Raw genomic sequence first — 23,350 nt, 5'->3', positions numbered from 1 at the left:
GTGACGACAGTCGGCCGCACACTGCCGGAGACTTTTGTTGTTGTTGTTGTTTTCACTGATCACAATCAGAATATTTGATTCATGCTGGAGGAATCCGATGAGCTGTAAAGCTCTTTTCCACAGGTGTCCAGTCGAATGCCCAATTTAACATGTGTGCAACATCATCATCGTCATTATCATCATCATTATCATCATAATTATCATCATCATTATCATCATCATTATCATCATTCTCATCATCATTATCATCATTAGCATCATTAGCATCATAATCATTATCATCATTATCATCATTAGCATCATTATCATCATTATCATCATTACCATCATTATCATCATCATTATCATCATTATCATTATCATCATCATTATCATCATCATCATCATCAGGTATTCCCGTCAGCCACTGCTGCCATCGTTCGTGTGCCGGGGATGCGATGTAGGGGGGTTGAGGAGGGCAGCCAGGAATCTTCTTCTTCCGGAGGTGCGCCGAGTGATCGGAACTCGGCTCATCCGTCATTCGATTTGTCTCACCACTGGGCGAACGTTACAGCGAGGGGGTGTGGGAGAGAGGGGTGGTGGGGGTCCTTAGTCTCCATAAGGTTGGGATGCGGGGAGGAGAGGGAGTTTCGCAAACAAATCAGGAGACGTCAAAACATTTGTCGTGTAGGTGCATGGCGGGGCTCGCCGGTCGATCCGGGGCTTCTCCTCGCGAGGGCTTTTGCTGCGGCGCTTGGTCCGGCCCAGCTTCACAGCTTCACCAGCTTACAACGATTCGCCCTTCCACCTCGAGACTTGCTGTCCGTGCGGTGGCACAAGCAACCGCACGGGCAGCCAGCCCCTGGCTGCGGATCGCTGCGATCACCACCAACTCTTCCTCTCGTGTTACAGGGAGGTGGGTGGGGGGTGGGGGGGTGGCACGCGTGGTTTCAATTTCTCCCTCAGATATTTTACGGGACTTGCATCAGCAGCGTAAGGCACTACCACGAGGCGAGCGCAAGGCAAGCGTACCGAGATGCTCAATTGGTTCGTGTCTCACGCTGGCAGTGGCTCTGCGATATCCCCTTCCGCGTACCGTTCTCGAACGCTCGGGGGCTTCATTTCTCACCCGATATATTCCGGAGCACTGCTTGGCTGGCTTGGGGTAGGGATTTATCGGCGTAAGACACCACAACTCGACGACGCGGTACGCATTTCGATACTAATCCTCTACTATGGTGCCCCGTATAAGTATTCCCAGAATCCGATGAATAGGTCTGTAGACATTAGGTGCATTATCACGAGGCCGACATAAAGCCAGTGGCACATGAAGGGGGTGTGGGGTTAGATAGATCAGATAGGGAGAGATTAGGGGGGGACAAGGTGGAGGGGGTTGACAGATCATTATTTTGCTTGTGTACGGCAGCAGCAATGTGCTCGGGAGCTAACTGCCCAATGTCGAGGTTTTTGCTGGCTTCGACAAGAGGGCATTAGGAGAGGAGTGTTCGTGTCGTTTTGCGGTCCCTCCTGTAATGACGGATCACAACTCGTCACGATGATTGGCTCTGCCGGTCCTGGCCCATAGCCAATGGGGGGGAAGCCTAGGGGCGTGGCCCTGACGTAATGGGAAGGTGACATCTGTAAGTAGAAGATTGGTTCTGCTGGCTTTAGCCAGAGCCAATGGGGAGACGAGTCAGGGGCGTGGTCCCAGGAGCCTACGATGGAGTCTGGAAGATTCTATGGAGGTTAACCAGGATTGGTGGAAAGGTACCACGTGACCCGGGTATTAAATAGGGGTGGAGACGAACAACACGTGGTCAGAACTGGAACGAACGGAGGGAGAGGCCACGCGGGAGCGAGGGTCCAGGCTGCTACGTGGCCACGCGTCTCTCTCTCTAACCCTCTCACGCTGTCTGTCAGCAGCGTGAAGGAGTGTTGTAAAGAAAGGCAAATAAAGACCGGATTCCAGAAGTCGCTTCCACGACCTTTATTACACTCCGTTGAAGGCCACGCAGGCAGACTGCGGGAGTTTACGATATGGGGCGACGGCTGTTGATAGCTCATGCAGCTGTTCAACACACACATTAAAGTAACAATTGCTGGTGGTTTTAGATGTTCATTGGATAGACGTTGACTCGGTGTGTGTTTTGTTTATTCTCACGGGTAACCGGTTAAACAAAAGCGCCTAAGTAATTGGTGGTGATGACACATTCTGTGACGTCCTGCTTTTGGCACACGTGTTCTTGCGTGTATAAAGCGAGTCAGTAGTCTTAGCGCAGTCGCCAAATATTGAATTGAAAACTACATCCTTTGCATTTTTCGCTTAGTTTTAGACTTAAATAATGAAATAACCCCCGTATACAGTAGACATAATTAATCAGTTTCGCTGCCGTAAAATCTAAAATGTGCAGCACGGCATATGGAAAAGAGCAGCACCTCCTAGTGGTCGCGATGCATTATTTTCTTTATGCCGCTGCGTTGGCAGTGGTGCACAATCACACAGAATAATAATAATCACAACACATTCGTAAACAACGCTGTGGTGTCAAAATAAAAAATATATAGTCGGTGACGTTTCAGGCAATGGTACTTCTTCGTATGAAGACACATCTCCGAGTATATATTTGTTTTTCTTTTTAAGGCTGCGTTGACGATTAGCGGATGAAAAATGTGTCATTTGAAAGGGGTCGCCAGTAGTTCTGTGATATTCGCTTCCGCGGGGATTTTCTCTCGAACACGCGGGCGCGTGCCACCATCGCCACCGTCTCGCCCACCAATCATTGTGCTCCAACAAAACGAGGCCTCTCCAACGCCTCCTCCATCCTCCTATAAGGTTTTTTTTTTTACAAAATTCATCCAATGCATTGATCGACCGTCAGGGACCTTTATTAAAGCCAGCGGTTCTTAACCTGGGGTGCACCCACCCCTGGGGGTGGTACGAGATGCCCTTTCTGGGGGTGCGAGACGTGGCCAGACTTTTTTTAGAAGGGCTATCATCGAAACACAGATTATGCACTGGCACGTAAGTACAACTTACTTTGTGTCATCAAACCCCTGCGTATTTATTAACATTATATACATATTTTTTACGATAGAGAACCAATGGGCTGCAAGGTTGCAGTAAAGGTTAAGAACCACCGATTTAAGTGAATCAAATTTCAACAATTTATTTGTCTACTCTCTGGTTTTGTCGGTAAAGTCACGTAGGTATAAAATAAAATTAAAATAAATCACGACGTTTCGATTGCAACACAAGCAATCATCATCAGGTGGGAAACCCACAGCAAGAAATGTTTTTGTTGCAGTGATTTATTTTATTTTATACCTACGTGACTTTACCGAAAGAGCCAGAGAGTATGGGTTCCTGCAGTCACGAAAGCTTCAAATCAACGTTGAATTTATTTGTGTTTAACCGGGAAAACGTGGCGAAATTGCAGAGAGAAACATTGCACGGTCTTTGTAAACGTATAAAACATACATATTATTTAAAAAAACTCGTATTATTAGTATTTATACTCGTATTATTATTTGTTTCTTTATTGAAACTGATTATAATTTTTGTACAGAAATAGGGAGCTGTCGTTCCCAATAAGGTAGCGTATCTCTCCGGATTTTTGAGACGCTCCGGAAAGTAAGACGCACACGAAGCGTTACACATTCTAACAGTGCTGTTAGTTGCTGGGCATTTTGCCTCTTTGGGGCATGTGGTCAGCAAACGTGATCATGACAAATATTGTGCCCAGTGTCAACATGGTTATACAAATCTGGTCACACACACACACGCACATCCCACGCGTTTCCTTCCAAGCACGTGTCGAAAGGTGCAACATGTAATCTGGGGAATGTGTCACAACTGTTTAACTATATTCTTGGTTCTTTCGGTATAAAAATATTAAACAATAAAAAAATACATTATAAAAATATAAAACAATAAAAAAATGTTAGATTTTTATTATATCCATTCTACGTGACTTTACCGAAAGAACCAAGATTATGAATCCCTGCAGTCACGAAAGCTTTAAATCAAGACTGTTCAACTATTCACGAAATCACTGTGTGTAAAAAAAAAATGGTGGGGGGGGGGGGGGTTAACATCTTCTTACGGGCAGCAATTTAAGACAAAATAGAAATATGTTTTACGGTATCGGTCAATTTCAATCGAGATAAAATTTCGCGTTAGGCTCGCATGAGTGAGTGAGAAGTGAGAGTTTGCTCCGAGCCGAGCAAGGCAGCAGCTTCTCATTATTTTGCAGAACGCGGCGATGTTGCACTCAAAACCGCTGCCGCTCGGCTTTGGGCAATCGAACGCGGTCTTTAAACTTCCACCGCGAAATAAATAAGTATACCAATCAATTATCACGAACCACCAACCCCCCCTGCTGCAACGCGACTTAATACGCAACTACGGAAAAGTCGACATGTGCTGATAGCCAATACTCGATTCACAGAACGTTCCTTCATCCACGACCGCCACGCAAATCTGGAGCGATATTGTGTCTCGTACATTCACTGATTGTTCCCTCTCCATCATATTTTCGAGTACGATTAATGAGCGTCCCCGCGCGGTGCTTCGGACGTGACCGTCCCTCCGTCCCACTCGTCCCACCAGCCAGCCATCGAGCGAACACTTTTTTGTTTTTGAATGTCTAGTTTGTTGTACATTATATGATAGCGTATCCCTCGCATTTGCACGGGATATAGTGACGTCGCCACCGCGCAAGCGCAATTGGCCGCACGCCAGTCAGGCAGGAATCCATGCATTGATCCAGCCAGCAAAACTTGCTTTCTGCTGCTGTAGTATGATTGGAGTCATTGTGTAATATATGAGGATATATCCGGCTCACTGACGTATCACAACTCGTCATGGTGATTGGCTCTGCCGGTCCTGGTTTACAGCCAATGGGGGGAAGCCTGGGGGCGTGGCCCTGACGTGATGGAAAGGTGACAGCTATGGAGATTGGTTCTGCTGGCTTTGGCCACAGCCAATGGGGAGATGAGTCAGGGGCGTGGTCCCGGGAGCTGACGAGGGAGCCTGGAATATTCCATGCAGGCTAACGAGGATTGGCGGAAACGTACCACGTGACCCGGGTATTAAATAGGGGTGGAGACGAACGACACGTGGTCAGAACGGGAACGAACAGAGGAAGGGGGCCACTGGGGTTAGCCAAAGGCAGCAATCCCCTGTTGTCAACGACTCTCCCCGTACATTCTACTCCCGACTGAGTCAACATGGAAGTTCAGAACGCGCCTGAAGTTGCGATGGATCCATCCCGCTTTGTCACCGCAAGCAACGGAAAGTGCAGGGGGGGCTCGCTACGACTGCTGGTCTCAATCTCGCGTGGGGGTCACTCGCCGAACGTGAATCCCACGGACGCCCGCGCAACGCGCTGGATACACGACGTCATTCGCCAATTGAGACGTCCAACAAGTTCCTGCCAGGCGAGAGACGCGGGGGCGGGGAGGGGGTAGGCTGTCCGACTCAAAACGATAATCGTATTAAATTTCGACTTAAAACGTTCGTGACTGCAGGGATTCATCTTATTGGTTCTTTCGGTAAAGTCACGTAGAATGGAAATAATAAAATAATAAAAATAAAACATATAATAATTCTCACGACAGACTCTGTCTTCTCAACAGACGGCTGCTTGCGTTGTGGCCGAAACGTCGTGAGAATTATTTTATTATGTTTTATTTTTTTATTTTATTATTTCCATTCTACGTGACTTTACCGAAAGAACCAAGAAGATGATAATCGTATTATCGCAATAACGACCTACCGAGATCGCGGTTGTGAATTTTGGTTTTCAGTTTGCCCGCGTGTCGAGATGGAGATGGTCTCCGGCTGGTCGCGCATAACAAAATTTGTAAGAAAAACATAAAATAAAAACCCATCTTAGTATTTTAAAAAACAAAATGCATTTACTCTTCCATCACCCCTACTTACGCTCTATCGCGATCATCAATTCTCATCCCCCTGCACGCCCCTGCCACCTCAATCATTCCAAACAAAGCCTTTCATCAAAGTGGAAAGTAAGACTCATTCCCTTTCACGTCTCATTTTCCATGCGAACAGATCGGAGATAGGATGCCGTGGTAGTATAACGCTGGTCAACACACTTTTCTGGCATAAGGTATTCCAACGGTTTTAAGGTAATTTTGGGGTGCTGATTCCAAATCTGGCATCAGTTTTTGTCAAATATCAAATATTGCATTTTCAATAAAAACTGCAGAAGAAAAATATTAAATAAATGCGGATATCTACATAAAATGATATTATAAACACACTATCCTAAAAATACAGCACCACATTTTAACACTAAAGCAGTCACTGACTCGCAACAACTTGCAATCATAAGTGACAGAGTTAATTTCGGGTAAAATCAATGAAAATGGGGTATGCCGATAGCATAATAAGTATAACCCGTAAAAACAAAGTTTTTCACTATAAATCCTTTATATGCGTGGCGGCTAGAGTCCTCTCGTCCTCTGGCTTGAGATGGCTGCCACCTATGGGTCAGATGATTGTCTGCCAGTATTAAGCAATTGGTAATTAAATATTTAATTTGTTTTCCCTAAACAGTGTAAAATTTTGGAAAAAAAATTTCACGAACATTAATTGTCTCGCACAACGAGTCTGTGTGCAAAATGTCAGCTCGATTGGATCACGGGAAGTGGGTTAAAAAATGACCGAAAGATTTGCACGGTCGTAAGCAAGCAAGCACTCAAGCACGCAAGCGAACTTAATATAAAGGATTTAAAAATGAGATGCGATAGAGCAAATCTGAGATCAGATTTGGAATCGGCACCCTGAAATTAGTCTAAAACAGCTGCAAAAGTCCAGGCCAGAAAAAAATATTTGTTTTTGTTGACCAGTGTAATCGGTAGCACGTGGTGTTTGTAGGTCGCCGGTTCTATCACCCGGCGCGGCAGTCGAAACAATCGTGCACGTTTATTAACCCCCCTCCCCCCCAAAAAAATGTCTATCAACCCCGGGGAGACACCACAGTTAGTCGATCGGTAGGTCGTATGGTGGAGTAATGTATGGGTCGAGAGTCGTCCAAAACACCCTCTAGAGTCTAGAGCGAGGAGACCCTTTCGCCGGAAGAGGCGTAGGCGAGTAATTGCAGGACTTCAAATGAGACAGTACCGCTCTGCAGTAGAGTGATAGTTGTGCGTCTCTCTCGGCGTTGTGATGGCAGGGCAATCAATAGCTGGAGAGGCCAATGGTCATGTACAAAAGCATATACTGAACGTGGCACTGCAAATTTTTATTTTTTTATAAAAAGTGAGAAACATCAAAGTACACTTTGTTGAGTATCAGAAAAAAATGTCCGTGTGTGTGAGAGAGGGATGGTGCCAAAGCCTGCGGAATGAGTTAACGGGGTCGTTTTTTTTTACTCTCCATTCAAATTCCCCAGTGCTGATTTCTCACAGGAATTGTCGATTAAATTGATGGCATCGGTTCCATTGTCGCCAAAATAAGAAACGCGGTGTTTCGCACGCACGATCGTCTTTGGATTGGCTTCCTTCATCCATTGTCAAAGTAACATGTTTACACTTTTATTTTTCCCGAAAGTGACCCAGCGTTGCAGGAATTCAGCACTTCCAGAAACTGGTCTGGTGATTGACGAGACGTGTAAAACACACTTGTTGTCTTTTACGTGGAGATTTATTTTTCGTCACAGATGTACTGACTGATTATATTTATTTATGTTGTTCTAAGCAGAAATGTCACCCCCCGCCTCTTACTCCCCTCTGTGCTGTCTCGTTGTAGTCCATGGGCCATATCAAACACACTCCTGCGGAGGGAGCTGGTAGGAACGTTGGGTTGCTCGGTCTATGGCCAGGGTCAACGGCGGCGTGGTGTATTCCGCAAATATGGCCGACTGTGAGGGCGGGCACAAGCCGGCGTGAGTAGGTTAAACGTTGAGTTTTATAAGGGCACCATGGGGTGACCAGCCCCTCCCCACCCAGCCCCACCCAGCCCCTCCCCACCCTCCTCACCCAGCCCCTCCGCACCCTCCGCTCTCCACCCAGGCCCACCCCTCCCATTTTTTGATGCACGACGGACGGACACAATAATCCCCTGTGGGCTGGTGTAACCAGGAGGTTCCTACCAGTAATATCGATGCCACCTAAGGGAGCATAAGCTTAATAGGCATTTATTTATACGGCTAATAAGAGTTACTTGATAACCCCACGAATTTTAAATTGGCATCGTTCACTGTTTAAAGGCCACGTAAATAAATTGGAGCAACTAACGACATGGCACTGAAGGTGGTGACCGACGATTGAGATATCTGCTCTGGGCTTGTAGACGATGTCTGGAGCGTTGCCATGGGAATTTCATACAGTTCATGAGTCAAACCAAATATTTTTCCCGCTTGCCACACACATATACAAATGTCCTGCAAATATATATCACGTGTTTATGCGCTGTGAAAAAGGGTCATTGTCCGAAACGTCGCCTATTATATATTTCCTTTAAGGGCAACAGTGTTATTGATTGTGGAGTAAAATGTCGTAAAATTAAACACGATGCCACCTCCAAGCCTCGGTAGAAATCAATTCCTGCCTCGCGTACAAAGATGCTCATCCCGGGCCTGGTCCAACCGGGACAGGTAGGCAACCGATTTAAAGCTTTCGTGACTGCAGGGATTCATCTTCTTGGTTCTTTCGGTAAAGTCACGTAGAATGGAAATAATAAAATAATAAAATTTAAACATTATAAAATAATTCTCACGACGTTTCGGCCACAACGCAAGCAGCCGTCCTCAGGTGAAGAACAGGTCTGTCGAGAAGACAGCGTCTGAATGACTCTCAGACTCTTGACTCTGTCTTCTCGACAGACCTGTTCTTCACCTGAGGACGGCTGCTTGCGTTGTGGCCAAAACTTCGTGAGAATTATTTTATAATGTTTTATTTTTATTATTTAATTATTTCCATTCAACGTGACTTTACCGAAATAACCAAGAAGAGGTGGCAACCGGTGCCGTAGTGACGACATTAGCAGCTCACGGGGGGGGGGGGGGGGCAGCAATTGTTCAGGTGGGGCCCCAATGTTTAATGTATATTACCAGACTATTTATATATCGAAGTTCCTCTTTTCGATTTAAAGCTTTCGTGACTGCAGGGCTTCATATCATCGCGTGATGATTGCTTGTGTTGCAATCGAAACGTCGTGAGAATTTATATTTTTTTATTTTTTTTATTTTTCTTCTACGTGACTTTACCGAAAGAACCAAGAATATTAAGCTTCTCTTGCATGATCGCATCATGATGCTCACGGTCTCGAACGTTTGTCGCTGTAGGGGCGCTCCGTTTGAAATTGTGATATTTTGCACTGTTGTTGTTGTTGTTGAAAACAGATCATCTCATGGTGGTTGTCAAGGGGGCCCCAACTCGTAGCTTTGGCCACCATGGGGGGCGAGGATGGGTGGGGGGGGGGCAAGGCACCCCCGGCCTGCCCCGCGATAGTTAGGCTACTGGTGGCAACCATAGCTTCAGCATCTTCATGTCCCCGGCTGAGTAAGCAATCCTTGCCTCACTTGATGCAGCAAATCTGGCTGTGACGGTCCCACCTGATGACGGAGACTTGTGTTGCCTCCGATACGTCGTGATTTTATTATTATTATTTTACTTTTATTAATTTTAATTTCACTTTTTTACCTACGTGACTTTACCGAAAAAACTAAGAGTATGAATCCTTGCAGTCACGAAAGCTTCAAATCTAGAATGAGTGCGCAAAACCCAACTTCTTAAACAGCCGAACGAACCTCTAGCAGAATATGAAGCAACCCCCCCTCTACCCCCCACAAAAAGCTACGTGCCGTGCTCAACGCAGCCAACGTCAGCCATGCCCCCCGCCCTCGCAACACAGCCATCATCTGTTACCTTGAAAAGTAAACACAGGAAAGTCCCACATCCTGACCTGTGGCCTCGTCTAACTTTGCACCCCAACCAACCCGTCAGCCCCGAGCGGTCTTGAGCGTATTTACTTTCAGTCCTGCCGTTCGGATTTACCCCACCGCCCCCACACACTCACCGCCCATGTGTCACTGTCGCTCGGCACAGATGACACAATAATTCACGACGTATCGTGTGCTCCCTCTCGCCCCCCTCTCCTCCCCCAAGTGTACACGCGTGAGCCACGGGGTGATGAACAGAGAACGACTCGCACGGCGCGCCCTAGCAAATGGCGTAAAGCTCAAGATGCGAAACTTTTCGTAACTTAGGGTGGTGAATAGTGACACGTCCCGTTTAGATTTGTTATTTGGCTGCTGTTAAATTTCGGCACTTCGTCGAGATATTCTTTGTGGCCAGGTAGCCTCTGAAAAAGATGAGAACAGTTCAGTGGGCTTTACCTGGTAAACTAAAAATCTAAAAGTTGTATTTGTTATTATTTGTCATTTGTTTACCTTCCATATACTTTGCGCTCATTCCGCGCTTTCGTGTTGTTTGTTGTTGTAACGTTCTGACCCGCCCCTACTGGACATCTGTGAAAAACGAGATTAATAGCTCGTCGGATTCCTCCAAAATAAATACAGATTCATCTTGATTTGAAGCTTTCGTGACTGCAGGAATCCATACTCTTTGCTTCTTTCGGTAAAGTCACGTAGGTAGAAAATAAAATAAAAATTATTTTATTTAATACAAATTTTTATTTTATACCTACGTGACTTTACCGAAAGAACCAAAGAGTACAAATACATATTCTGATTCTGATTGAGACACCGGGTCGCATAAAGCTCGGATATTTGTTTGGGGTTGGTCGTTCTGTAACTAATAATAGCATCATGCAATTAATGAGAACATTTATCCCCAGTGAAACGACGGATATAGTTAGTCGTTTATCATTGTCAAGTTTGTTTTCTTTTCAACATGACCGGTTCGCTGAAAAAATAAGTTGGCACGTATGACCACGTGGCAACCCGATTTATCAGGCTATATCAGGTGGCGGAGGTCTTACCCAGAAAAAAACTACTCATGAATCATATCATTGGTCATGAAAGCTTACGTATTAAATTACTGGCATTGTTAATATCATTAACACCGAAACATAAACCTAATTACTGTACCTGAGATATGGAACGATGCCGTCATGATGGCCTTGTTGCATTGGTTTTGTTTTCCTGGCTGGTGATTGGCTGGTCCAGTGGGAGTGATGACGTGGGCCCCTAGCAACAACTCTTACGTTAGTGGGACTTCCAATCCGACTTAAGGGACTCCACAATTTACCGTAACTTGTAAATCCGTTTTCTCTTATGACAATTCGTACAAATCTTAAGAGCATTTTCTGCACTCTTTGCCCTCTGGTCTCGAGTGCGCTGCCACCGACGAGGCAGATGGCTGGGGCGAAGTGGTGTGATTTGAAGACGCAATCCAGCAATTAAAAAAAGACCTGTATTTGCAAATATGTCAACACGCTTTAGCCCTGAGAGTTGCTCTACCTGCCAGCCTCCACACTGAAAATGAGAACCTTCAAAAGATGAACACATGTTGGAAAGCATCCGACATGAGTTTGATTCTTGGTCAAGCAAAAAGATATTTAAAAAATTGCATGATCATGTGTTCCATGCGTGCACTGTAGAGATGTCCTTATGCCGAAGTTATATATATTGTTTTATTATAAGGACACATTCAACAAGTTTCAGTATACGTATTTCAACTTACAAATATAATGACACCTCCATCGCCTAGATACATCGCTATCGGGTAACGGTGCATCAAAGCCTCGAGTAATGCGATAGATGAATCGCTTCGTGCGTAAGTTTCGATGGTTTTCTGTGCATCCCAATTGAGTGTAAATTTATATACGTTGAGGCAAATGGGGCAAACGCAACGGTGGAAATGAGAGAATACAAATGAGACGCAAAAAATATATAGATTTTGTGACAATTCATAGGCTCGTTGGTGGAGGGCAGGGCTGGGGCTTGGGGTTATTCGTTAAACCCCTAAAGAGAGAGGCAGGAGAACCCACAATTTATCCCACCACACGCGGCCTGCCGATCGACTCACTGTGGAGGACCCATTTATGCGGCTGAGTGGCTAGAGGGCTGGGGGCGATTTTAAGAAAGCTGCGCCATAATTTGCAACTAGCACGCCAAGTGATGGAATCAAAGCGGTGCCGTCTGGATAGAAACTCAAGTGTGCTAACGAAATGCGTCACGTTCAGCTGGAGGGAATAAGCCCTGATAAATGGTCCGTGTTGGAGTGATGACAAGTCTGCGTACGTATTCAACAAACCACGTTTCTTCCCTCCTCTACTCTTTGTAGACAAGACACTTGCGCATAAATGTGATTTTTCGAGAGATGCTGAAATAATGGGTGCCACTTCCAAGCAGTGGAATTTTTGACTTTCAACCCCATGTGTGCGTTGCGCGTGGAGTGACATTCCAAGACCTTGATTTTATCCCAGGAACAATAACAAATATGTATTCAACATAGTGACTGCGGTTGAGAGTCGATGTGTTTATTTAATTTTTTTTTACCCGAGTTATTTATGAACTTTATACATTCCTCATTAATCGGATTGCCCCCCGCACTTCGTTCTCTTGACATAAAAAAACACTCATCTGTAGTGAAAAGATGGAACGAAGACAATATACAGTAATACATTACACTTTCTAATTATTTCTATGAAATCCAAACGTCTTTGAAAATGTGTTTTTTAATTGCTTTTACCAGCCTTCTCTGCTTGGTATAAAGCTGGCTTTCACACAAAAACACTTAACGTGAACAGATTTCTGAGGAACATCTCAGTAAATCACGTGAAGTACAAACCGACCGAGGCACCTTAAGCGGTAATTTATTACCACTTCAGCAAATTGGTGTTCTGGAGAGAAATCCACGAAATTGTTATCCCCAATTGTAAAATGTTCTAGATTACTAGCCAACACATTGGCGTACTGAAGCAGTCATCAATTGGCACGTTTGTTCACGTGAAAACTTTATTGATTGGCTGTGCCTGGTGGAGGAGGGTTTACGACACACATTTGACTTGCGCGATGTGACCCCAAAACTACCGACTATAATCACCCAGAAATGTCTGTCCGTCCCGCGCGTGACGTCACTCCCCATGAGGCCCACCCCCCTCATTAATATTCATGAGTGGGTGGATTTTTACACTAGCGCACAATATACAACTTTTACACAAATGCGTTCAAAATTTGACGTCTCTTTATAGAAAGTGAGGGGCGAGGCGCCTCCTCCCCCCTCCCTCCTCGGCGTCAACTTACACCCCTCGCTACAAAGGCAGAACCCTCACGTCACGTGATCTCCGTCACGCTATTGAGACATCAAAGTAAAAAGGACGTCATGATGAACAAGGGATTTTAACCTTTAAATGAAACAAGTCTGTGTCACCGCGCCCTTACAAAGTTGCACACGCATTAATGCAATGAATATATCACGTCGCGGTCTGCTTTTCGCTTGCAAATTTCAGATTTACTGCCATACACCCGTCGTCCTTGGACTGCCTACACCAGAGACGGCCTTCTTCGTGGCCTCGTCTCTCCAGTGTCACACCAGAGAACGCCAAAAGGCGAACGGCACAAGGACAACGCATACTTGATCATAGCGTGTTTGTTTTGCATGTTTTGTCACAAGTTATACGTGTGGTGAATGCAGACTCGATTCCTTGCAAAAGGTTTCTATTTGGTGTTTGAACATCTTCTATTGCCAGAAAGGGTAAAACCTATTCTTATTTTTCATGCAGAGAAAAGGTAAGCAAGTCACTGCAATTAAAATATATATTAAGTATAAAAATTGCAGAAGTACATACATTGTAGCCGATCTTTCAACAATAAATGCAAAATTTGGCCAAGGCAGCAAAACGACAACAGTCCCAGGCAACAAAGACAAAGATACCCCGTATAGCTTTAACAGGCTGTTGGGTCAAGTGCTGTTGGCGAGCAAGGGGGTGGGGTGACCAGTATCACGCCCGACCACCTTAGCCTCCCCAGTGGCGACATTTACACACGGTACTAGGTGCTGACTGGAGGCTGAGTCGACCTAGGGGAGGCCCAGGACCGGTTCAGATAATCGTTCCGTGTGCGGGAATGCGACCCAGGTTCGTAACGCACACACACGCGCGCGCGCGCGCACACACACACGCGCACACACACGTGCTTATTACACACACGCGCGCGCACACACACGCACACACACATACACGCACACACACGCGCGCACACACACGCACACACAGATACACGCACACACACGCGCACACACGCACGCACACACACACGCGCGCGCGTACACACACGCGCACACACACACGCATTACACACACACGCGCACACACAGACGCGCGCATTGCACACACGTGGCGTCCGTGCATACTTCAACACAAAAGCAGCACGCCCATGCAAACACGCGAGTAGATAAACACATCGAATACACACGCATAAACATTTACCCACTAGAAATAAGCGCGCATGCCGAATCACTCGGACGTACGCGAAGCTAATGCACGATCTACGTTCAAGAGTGTCCACACACAAGTCGTCCTTGGTAAGGGGACGTTTTCGTTCCAGGCAGCACAACTCTCAGAGTAACAATAAAAAATTAACCCGTAAAAAACAAGTTTTTCACTATAAATCCTTTATATGCGTGGCATCGGTTTTATTTTATTATTCATTTCTGTTTTCTTGAGTAAGAGTTTCATTTGATCACATTGGTATTTTAAACAAAATATGGAAAAAAAAATCCTAAAAAGTGGAAAATTTTGGAAAAAATGTTTCACGAAAATAAATTGTCACGCACAACGAGTCTGTGTGCAAAATGTCAGCTCGATTGGATCACGGGAAGTGGGTTAAAAAAACGACCGAAAGATTTGCACGGTCGTAAGTGCGCAAGCAAGTGAACTTAATATAAAGGATTTAAGAATAAATCAGCAGACGTCACGTCCCCTCGATATCACCTGCTCCTCCGCGTTCCTTCTGGAACCTTCCAGGTTTTAATCGACGAATTCTATGCATAGTTTGCACCTCAGACAAATGCATCCAATACGGCCACTTATATCTTTCCAGCCGAAGCGTTAAGGTGCAGGACACAACCCGAATTTGTGGAGAGAGAGGGCACTGTCAGTTCCGTAACGCGTCTATTGCAGAGGAGAATAGTACATGTTGAGGGATTAAATCAGTTTGAAGGCGGCTCTGTAATCGGATCGTCACAACGATTAGGCAACTGGCATGCATTAAGCTCGCCGCAAGAGAACTAATCTATTACCTTAAGTGGTAATCGTCAAGCCCTGGGACCCCGGCGCTCTGCCACCAGACGGACATCAGCTTCGATTTACACTCGCTCGCCCTCTTGCACCAGAGCCGCACTCTAAACCCATCGCGGCAGCCTTCCACTCCGGAGAAGCGCACTTCGTTTTGCGCCTTTCAATGCCGCGATCCACGTTCCGACGGGGACAGCCAAACGACTCGCATTGCCTGGCCCAGTTTCGATTTAAAGCTTTCGTGACTGCAGGGATTCATCTTCTTGGTTCTTTCGGTAAAGTCACGTAAAAGGGAAGTAATAAAATAATAAAAATAAAACATAATAAAATCATTCTCACGACGTTTCGGCCACAAATACGGATATCTACATAAAATGATATTATAAACACACTATCCTAAAAATACATCACCATATTTTAACACTAAAGCAGTCACTGACTCGCAACAACTTGCAATCATGAGTGACAGAGTTAATTTCGGGTAAAATCAATGAAAATGGGGTATGCCGATAGCATAAAATGAGATGTGATAGAGCAAATCTGAGATCAGATTTGGAATCAGCACCCTGAAATTAGTCTAAAACAGCTGCAAAACTCCACGCCAGAAAAAAATGTTTTTTTTTTGACCAGTGTAATACAGGGTGCTTAATAAAATGTTAACGTTTACATGGGACTATCGTTTTTAATTGACAAAGAACGGATGATACGCTGTAACATGAGAACAAATGTCATGTTAATAGCTTAAAAAAGTCAAAGAGTCTACCACTTGTTCGCCAGCGTTGTCAACACGTGGCCTGGAATCTTCTCCAGGTGATCTCCAGAGCCCGGAAGAGGCGCATTTCTCGTGGCATTGTCGTTGCAAATTCTCAGAAGTGTTTCAACATTTTTGAAGCCCATTGTAATAATGTTACGTGTTTTTTAAGGCGCCTTCCACCAATGTCTCAAGGCGACTATTCCTGCCCCTCGGGGTAGGGCTGCTGAAATGGGACGTCAACGCTGCTTTATAGGAACAGAATTTCTGCGATACGTTTGTTTTGATCTGAATGCTACAGCTTAGAAATTGATTAAATACCGACAACATTTTTTTTAATTATGACATTCAGAATATTGCAAAAAACATATTTCGTGTCGCGTTACAGACAATGAGTGCAAAAAATGTCTGCGTAAATATGCGTACTGAGAAAAAGCCTCAATCGTTTTGTTCAGATTAAAATAAAATAATTTAGTAAAAGAATTTAAGTTATCCACAGCTAGAATGACGGGAGAGACATGGCGAGGAGAGACGGGGGAAAGAGAGGGGGGAGGGGTATAGGGGAGGGGTGACCCTGGGAATATAATGCGCCGCGCTAACGCCTGAAAAGAATCATTAGGCAATGCTTCCTTTACATATCCCGTGTCCACATCAGCGGGTGCACCGCCTACCGTCTGGGAGTGTGTCATTCCAGCAGCATTGTTTCGAGGCAAAGCAAACTCTGCACGGGCCGGTATCAACACGCAGAGTGTCTCATGGGCAATCAGGCTTGCTTATGTAATGTAGGTCTCCGGCGACACTCACTGTCGAGACACCTTATTTATTTATAGTACTCGTACTCACACTACTACACACGACTCACTGAGCACATCATGTAACGCTGACCGTCAGGCTCGACGGCGCCAACTGACTGGCTAGCTCGCTGACTATGCGACAGTGGCGACGTCGGGCGATGACAAAGACGGCAGCGACAGCGACGGCGACGACGACGACGACTTCCACGGCGAGACGACCCCTGATTCCCACAGACAGCCCCGAGCTCCCTCTCTAGCCTCCTTTTACGCTCTCAGCGGGGGCCCGGCCCTGCCCTGGCCACGCCCCCCCTTCTCGAACCTTCTAGCTGGTTCTGGGAGCCACAAGATGGTTCCCTTCCACGACCCTTGGGCCAGTTCTTATCCCTTCCATGACCTTTGCCCCAGCTCTTCCCCTTGGGTGGGTCCACTCGCAATTGCTGCTTCTGGCCACCAGTCGGAGCTGTTACACTACACTTTTAAGCAATGCTGGTCGAAGTGCCGTCTTACAGGGGAAAGACCTCTCCTTACGAGATGGGGTGGGGGGAGGGGAGTACAGTGTTTGCATGCAGTTTGAAAAGCGCGCACCGTTATTACCGACATCACAGGCAGCAGCAGTAGCAGAGATCTTGGGTCATATTCAAGTGCTGTGTGTGTGTGTGTTAATCATCATTCACAGCCACGGTCCGTCCACTGCTGGATGAAATCCTCCCCAAGGCGACAATAAAATACAAGCCAGAGAGTAAATATTACAACAAAAATAGAATCGATTCTCAAATCAAATCCCGATATCCTCAATTATCGTTATTTATGGAATGGCTGTGCAGCGAATCATTGCATGCTAAATAGGCGATATTTTATGCATTTAAACGATGACCATGATGTTTTAAAACCGTGATAGGAACGTATGCAGAGGCTGTAATTTGTCAGGATGAATGAACGCATCCTGCACATTTTGGAAGCACCGAGTGTTCTTGTTTGAGTGCAGGCATGATGATGGGTTTCCATGGAAATTAATGCAATTAAGTGCGTTTCCATGTATACGGGTTGAGAATGTCTCTGTAGTGCACGTCCCTCTAATTCGCAGCTCCCGAGAATATTAGCCTTCAATTTCTTTATTAAAATACTTTACTTGGATAATAAAAACCCTTGAGACGGAGGAACACCTATACCTCGTCTGCAGTGATTTGACCAGGGGGATGGAAAATGCAAATGATGAATATTCTGATCTTTCATCAAACAAATCATAGGCTCTTGGCATATGATTTAGTGAAATTAATCTAGCGTGCGCGTTTGCGCCCATCCAGGCGGCAGCTTCATTATTTCCAGGATTCGTCTTGATGAGCCGATAGTGTCCAACAACGTACGTCATGTATGTGTGTGCGTGTATGATGAATGTCTTCCGCACCGTACGTAGCCAACCGTGCTAATCAGAGGTCATCGTGGTCATCGTCGTCGTCATCATCGTCGTCCGTCTTGCACCACCACAGCTCCAGTTGGGGTTGTCGCGTGTTACACCCCTTCTGTGTGCAGGCCTCGCTACGACACACAGGAGGCCGTGTGGCCAGTTCGCCGAAGGTCAATACACCTCCAGGGTGAGGACAATCCCGTGCGATAGGACATCTCGATTGCAATGATGTCCAGGATTTTTTTTTATTTTCTGCAAACAATGACCTTCAGCAACTTTTATCAAACAAAACATAGGCTGATAATTGGTTTTTTAACCCTTCTATCTGGCAACAAAACTGACACCTTTTTTTATAAGGAGTCATGCTTACATAGACCACAATACCTGCGGTCATAATGCAAACAAAAAACATAACTCTGATAATGTGCACTGTCCTTGAAGTTGATTGGTCCACACCCATGTGAGACTAGGCTATAAGGAAAGCTGTCTCGGGTGTGGACCAATCAACTTCAAGGACAGTGCATACATTATCAGAGTTATGTATTTTTGTTTGCATTATGACCGCAGGTATTGTGGTCTATGTAAACATGACTCCTTGTAAAAAAGGTGTTAGTTTTGTTGCCAGATAGAAGGGTAAAAAAAAACTATTATCATATTTTTTACTGGCAAATGAGGTTCCAATGGTGTAAAAAACATAGGCTGCCAGGAAAAAAAATAGCATGAATAGCCTTCGCTATGGACTTATGCACTCACGACAAATAATTATCGCACCCTTTCTATTCTTCTTGGTTCTTTCGGTAAAGTCATCACGTAGAAGGGAAATAATAAAATAATAAAATAAAACATAATAAAATAATTCTCACGACGTTTCGGCCACAACGCAAGCAGCTCAGGTGAGGACGGCTGCTTGCATTGTGGCCGAAACGTCGTGAGAATTATTTTATGGTGATTTATTTTTATTATTTTATTATTTCCCTTCTACGTGACTTTACCGAAAATAACCAAGAAGATGAATCCCTGCAGTTACGAAAGCTTTAAATCGAAACCTTTCTATTCTTGCGTATACGGCAATAAGTTCAGGAGCTAAATGTCAACGTCGAGATCTGCCGGCCACAACGGGAACGCTTCAGGAGAGAGTTCGTGTCGTTTTTTGCGATTCCTCGTCCGTTAAAGGAGTCCAGGCCACAGAGGTGGTTGATGCAACTAAATACGTAGATGAGAAAACGACATTGCCAATCTAGCAAAATAATAACTTACAGCGTTCAGTCAAATTTCGATTTAAAGCTTTCGTGACTGCAGGGATTCATCTTCTTGGTTATTTCGGTAAAGTCACGTAGAAGGGAAGTAATAAAATAATAAAAATAAAAATAATAAAATAAAATAAAACTTCGTGAGAATTATTTTATTTTATTATGTTTTATTTTTATTATTTTATTACTTCCCTTCTACGTGACTTTACCGAAAGAACCAAGAAGAAGCGTTCAGTCAGTTTTGCAAAAACAAAGCTCCCTCGCACAGGAATAAATATACCGTAATTAATTTTGATTATAGATACAAGTAAATTAATTAAATGGAAATGAAATAATGGTATGGATCAAGAGATGTAATTGAGGTATTAGCATGCATTACGAGTTGGCCTCCAGACAATGTCGCAGCGCAGACAAATAGTTTTTGTTTAAACGGTGCATGTAAATAGGCAAAACAAATTACGTTTTCCTTCCCACCACATTTTTCTCTGCACGTAAAAAAATTAAAAGTTAAAGTATTTTACAAAACCTATCGACCAGACGGCCTTCAGTAGTCAGTGCACGTCAGCAGCAGCGTCGGTTCAACACAAACAAAACTCTGGAGCAGTTTTCATATTCAGTGTCTCATCAGGAGATGCTGGCCGGCTTGCTAATTAATGCTGGCTGAAACTGTGTGATGTTTAAAGGCAATAAACATGTACTTTTATTTTTACAGGATCTGTTCTTGATCATAGTTCGACAAAATATTTGTAACAATACAAAACACAAAATAATCATTCAACCTGGTGTTTGATCATTTGAATTTCAAAAGAGCGTTCCTCCACTGCATGTGTGAAAGTTATCTATTTCTCATAGCCCTCAGCAAGCGGTGGAAATTCCGCATTCATATATAGCGGGGGTGACGAACTATCCATACAACAACCACTGTTGACTTACCCACAAAGTGGTATTAATTGTATCAACCCTGTAGGGATGATGAGCTGAGTCAACCCCCCAACCCAGAATATTTACTCCGCAGCCTTCCGACAGCTCGCCGTTCCGCTAATCCACCTCTTCTCGCCTCCAACTAAACATATAAGAAGCTCTGTTGCTGTGTGGCACGAGTCTCATTAACGCAATCTGATGCGTTACGATCCGCTTCCACGCGTGGCTAATTAGTGGACCCTTTTATCCGTCGAGATTCGTGAAGATTGGCATTGCAGTAAGCACGCTGGCATCCACAAATCTTTCACATGCCCCTAATTCCTCGGCTATGAATTCAGTTAGCCGGAAATATTTTTGACATTACGGTAATTGGTGCTCCGAATTATCATAACAAACAGCCATTTGCTCGCAAAGAGCGGGCTAGAGACTACACATTGCGAATTGTGAATACTGGTAGGAACCTTCTGGTTACACCAGCCCACGGGGAATTATTGTGTCCGTCCGTCCGTCGTGCAGGGAGGGGCTGGGTGGGGAGGGAGGGGCTGGGTGGGGAGGGGAGGGTGGGGAGGGGCTAGGTGGGGAGGGTGGGGCTGGGTGGGGGTGGGAGGGGTGGGGCTGGGTGGGAAGGGGCTGGGTGGGGAGGATGGGGAGGGGCTGGGTGGGGAGGGTGGGGCTGGGTGGGGTTGGGTGAGAGGGGTGGGGCTGGGTGGGGAGGGGCTGGTCACCCCGTGGTGCTCTTATAAAACTCAACGTTTAACCAACTCACGCCGGCTTGTGCCCGCCCTCACAGTCGGGCATATTTGCGGAATACACCACGCCGCCGTTGACCCTGGCCATTGACCGAGCAACCCAACGTTCCTACCAGCTCCCTCCGCAGGAATGTGTTTAATTCCACCCGGTGCATTTTGCACTTCGTTGTATCGACTCCCTTGAGCTTTATTTTTTATTTTATTTTTGCAATGGAACACTCTCACAAAGAGTTCCATTGTTGTGCTTGTAGATAGCTGCCAGGCCGGGAATAGGGGTGCCCACACCAGCGCAGGTACTCGGCTAAAAGTGAGAAATGTTCACGCTGCCAACTCTTGCCTTGAAATACTTGCAGGGGGCGCGGGGAACATCCTTTCAATACGGATCAAGGGGGGGGCGACTTTGGGTGAGTAAATTTGGCAGCGTTATGCAATGCATCGGGGGCCAGTCGGCCACAAGAAGACCCCCCCCCCCCGAATCAACACATAAACAAATCCAACATTTTAAAGAAATGTTCTTTGAAAAATGTATTCATGACAAACATCTGCGGTGTACTATGGGCCAAGCCCGATTAACGCATCTGTCTATGGTATCAATAGAGCAGCATGAAGTTAGAAAAATCCTAGACCGATGGGGCCGGCATGAAAGCAAAGACAGACACACGGCAACTTAATTGTGAGTATTGTTAGCTAATGAATATACTGCCACTGTTAGTCTTTCTTCCCCTAAACCCAATACACGATGCAACTAAAACAATCTATGAAGTTATAGCCTACGTATTATTATTTTTTACGGGTAAACAAACATCCGTAACTATTTCAGTGAGTCGGGATGAAAGAAGGGAGGCCCATAGTCGTATATTGCATTGCCTACCCCCGTTGGAATCGGAAGCTGCACCTCCGATATGGATAAATGTTCTATACTTTTTTAAATCCTTTATATTAAGTTCACTTGCTTGCTTGCTTGTGCGCTTACGACCGTGCAAATCTTTCGGTCGTTTTTAACCCACTTCCCGTGATCCAATCGAGCTGACATTTTTGCACACAGACTCGTTGTGCGTGACAATTTATTTTTTTGAAAATTTTTTCATAACTTTACACTTTTTAGGATTTTTTTTTTATATTTAATTACCAATTGCTTAATGGTGGCAGGCAATCATATGACCCATAGGTGGTAGCCATCTCAAGCCAGAGGACGAGGACTCTAGCCGCCATGAATATAAAGGATTTATAGTGAAAAACTTTGTTTTTACGGGTAAATTTTTTTCCTTTTGAGGCCACGGTGTTATTGTGGAGCGCTGTTGAGTTGTTTGTGTGACAGTTATCGGATAATAAACAATATAAACAATTCTAGATTTGAAGTTTTCGTGACTGCAAGGATTCGTACTCTTTGTTTTTTTCGGTAAAGTCACGTAGGTAAAAAAAAATGTATTAATGAAATAGAATGAAAACAACTAAAATAAAATTAAATCAAATACAATTTTATTTTAGTTGTTTTCATTCTAGTTTCTTTATTTAACTTTTTCCCTACGTGACTTTACCGAAAAAAACAAAGAATATAAACAATGTGTAGCATTGTAATAGTAATAGGTTTTTACCCTTTTATCTGGTACAACAACTGACACCTTTATACAAGGGATCGTGTTTGCAATAACCGCAACACAAGCAGTCAAAATGCAAACAAAAATAAACAATTAAAATTAAAATTAATAAAAGTATTGTACTTTTATTAAAATTAATAAAAGTATTTTACTTTTATTAATTTTAAATTGTTACCTACGTGACTTTACCGAAAAAACATAAGAATATGAATACTTGCAGTCACGAAAGCTTAAAATCTAGAAAAAGAAACAACTCTGATAATGATATGCTCTACGGATTCAATTGGTGCCTATCCCTCGTGTCTATCCGCTCTACGGATTCAATTGGCACCTGTCCCCCTCGTGTCTATCCGCTTTACGGATTCAATTGTCACCTGTCCCTCGTGTCTATCCGCTCTACGGATTCAATTGGTGCCTGTCCCTCGTGTCTATCCGCTCTACGGATTCAATTGTCACCTGTCCCTCGTGTCTATCCGCTCTACGGATTCAATTGTCACCTGTCCCTCGTGTCTATTCTCTCTACGGATTCAATTGTCACCTGTCCCTCGTGTCTATCCGCCCTACGGATTCAATTGTCACCTGTCCCTCGTGTCTACCCGCTCTACGGATTCAATTGGTACCTGTCCCTCGTGTCTATCCGCTCTACGGATTCAATTGGCACCTGTCCCTGGTGT

This window comes from Lethenteron reissneri, chromosome 10, assembly GCF_015708825.2.
Source record: "Lethenteron reissneri isolate LAM-NWPU_2019-01 chromosome 10, ASM1570882v1, whole genome shotgun sequence".
Classification (NCBI taxonomy): domain Eukaryota; kingdom Metazoa; phylum Chordata; class Hyperoartia; order Petromyzontiformes; family Petromyzontidae; genus Lethenteron; species Lethenteron reissneri.
This window is presented reverse-complemented; position numbering follows the sequence as displayed.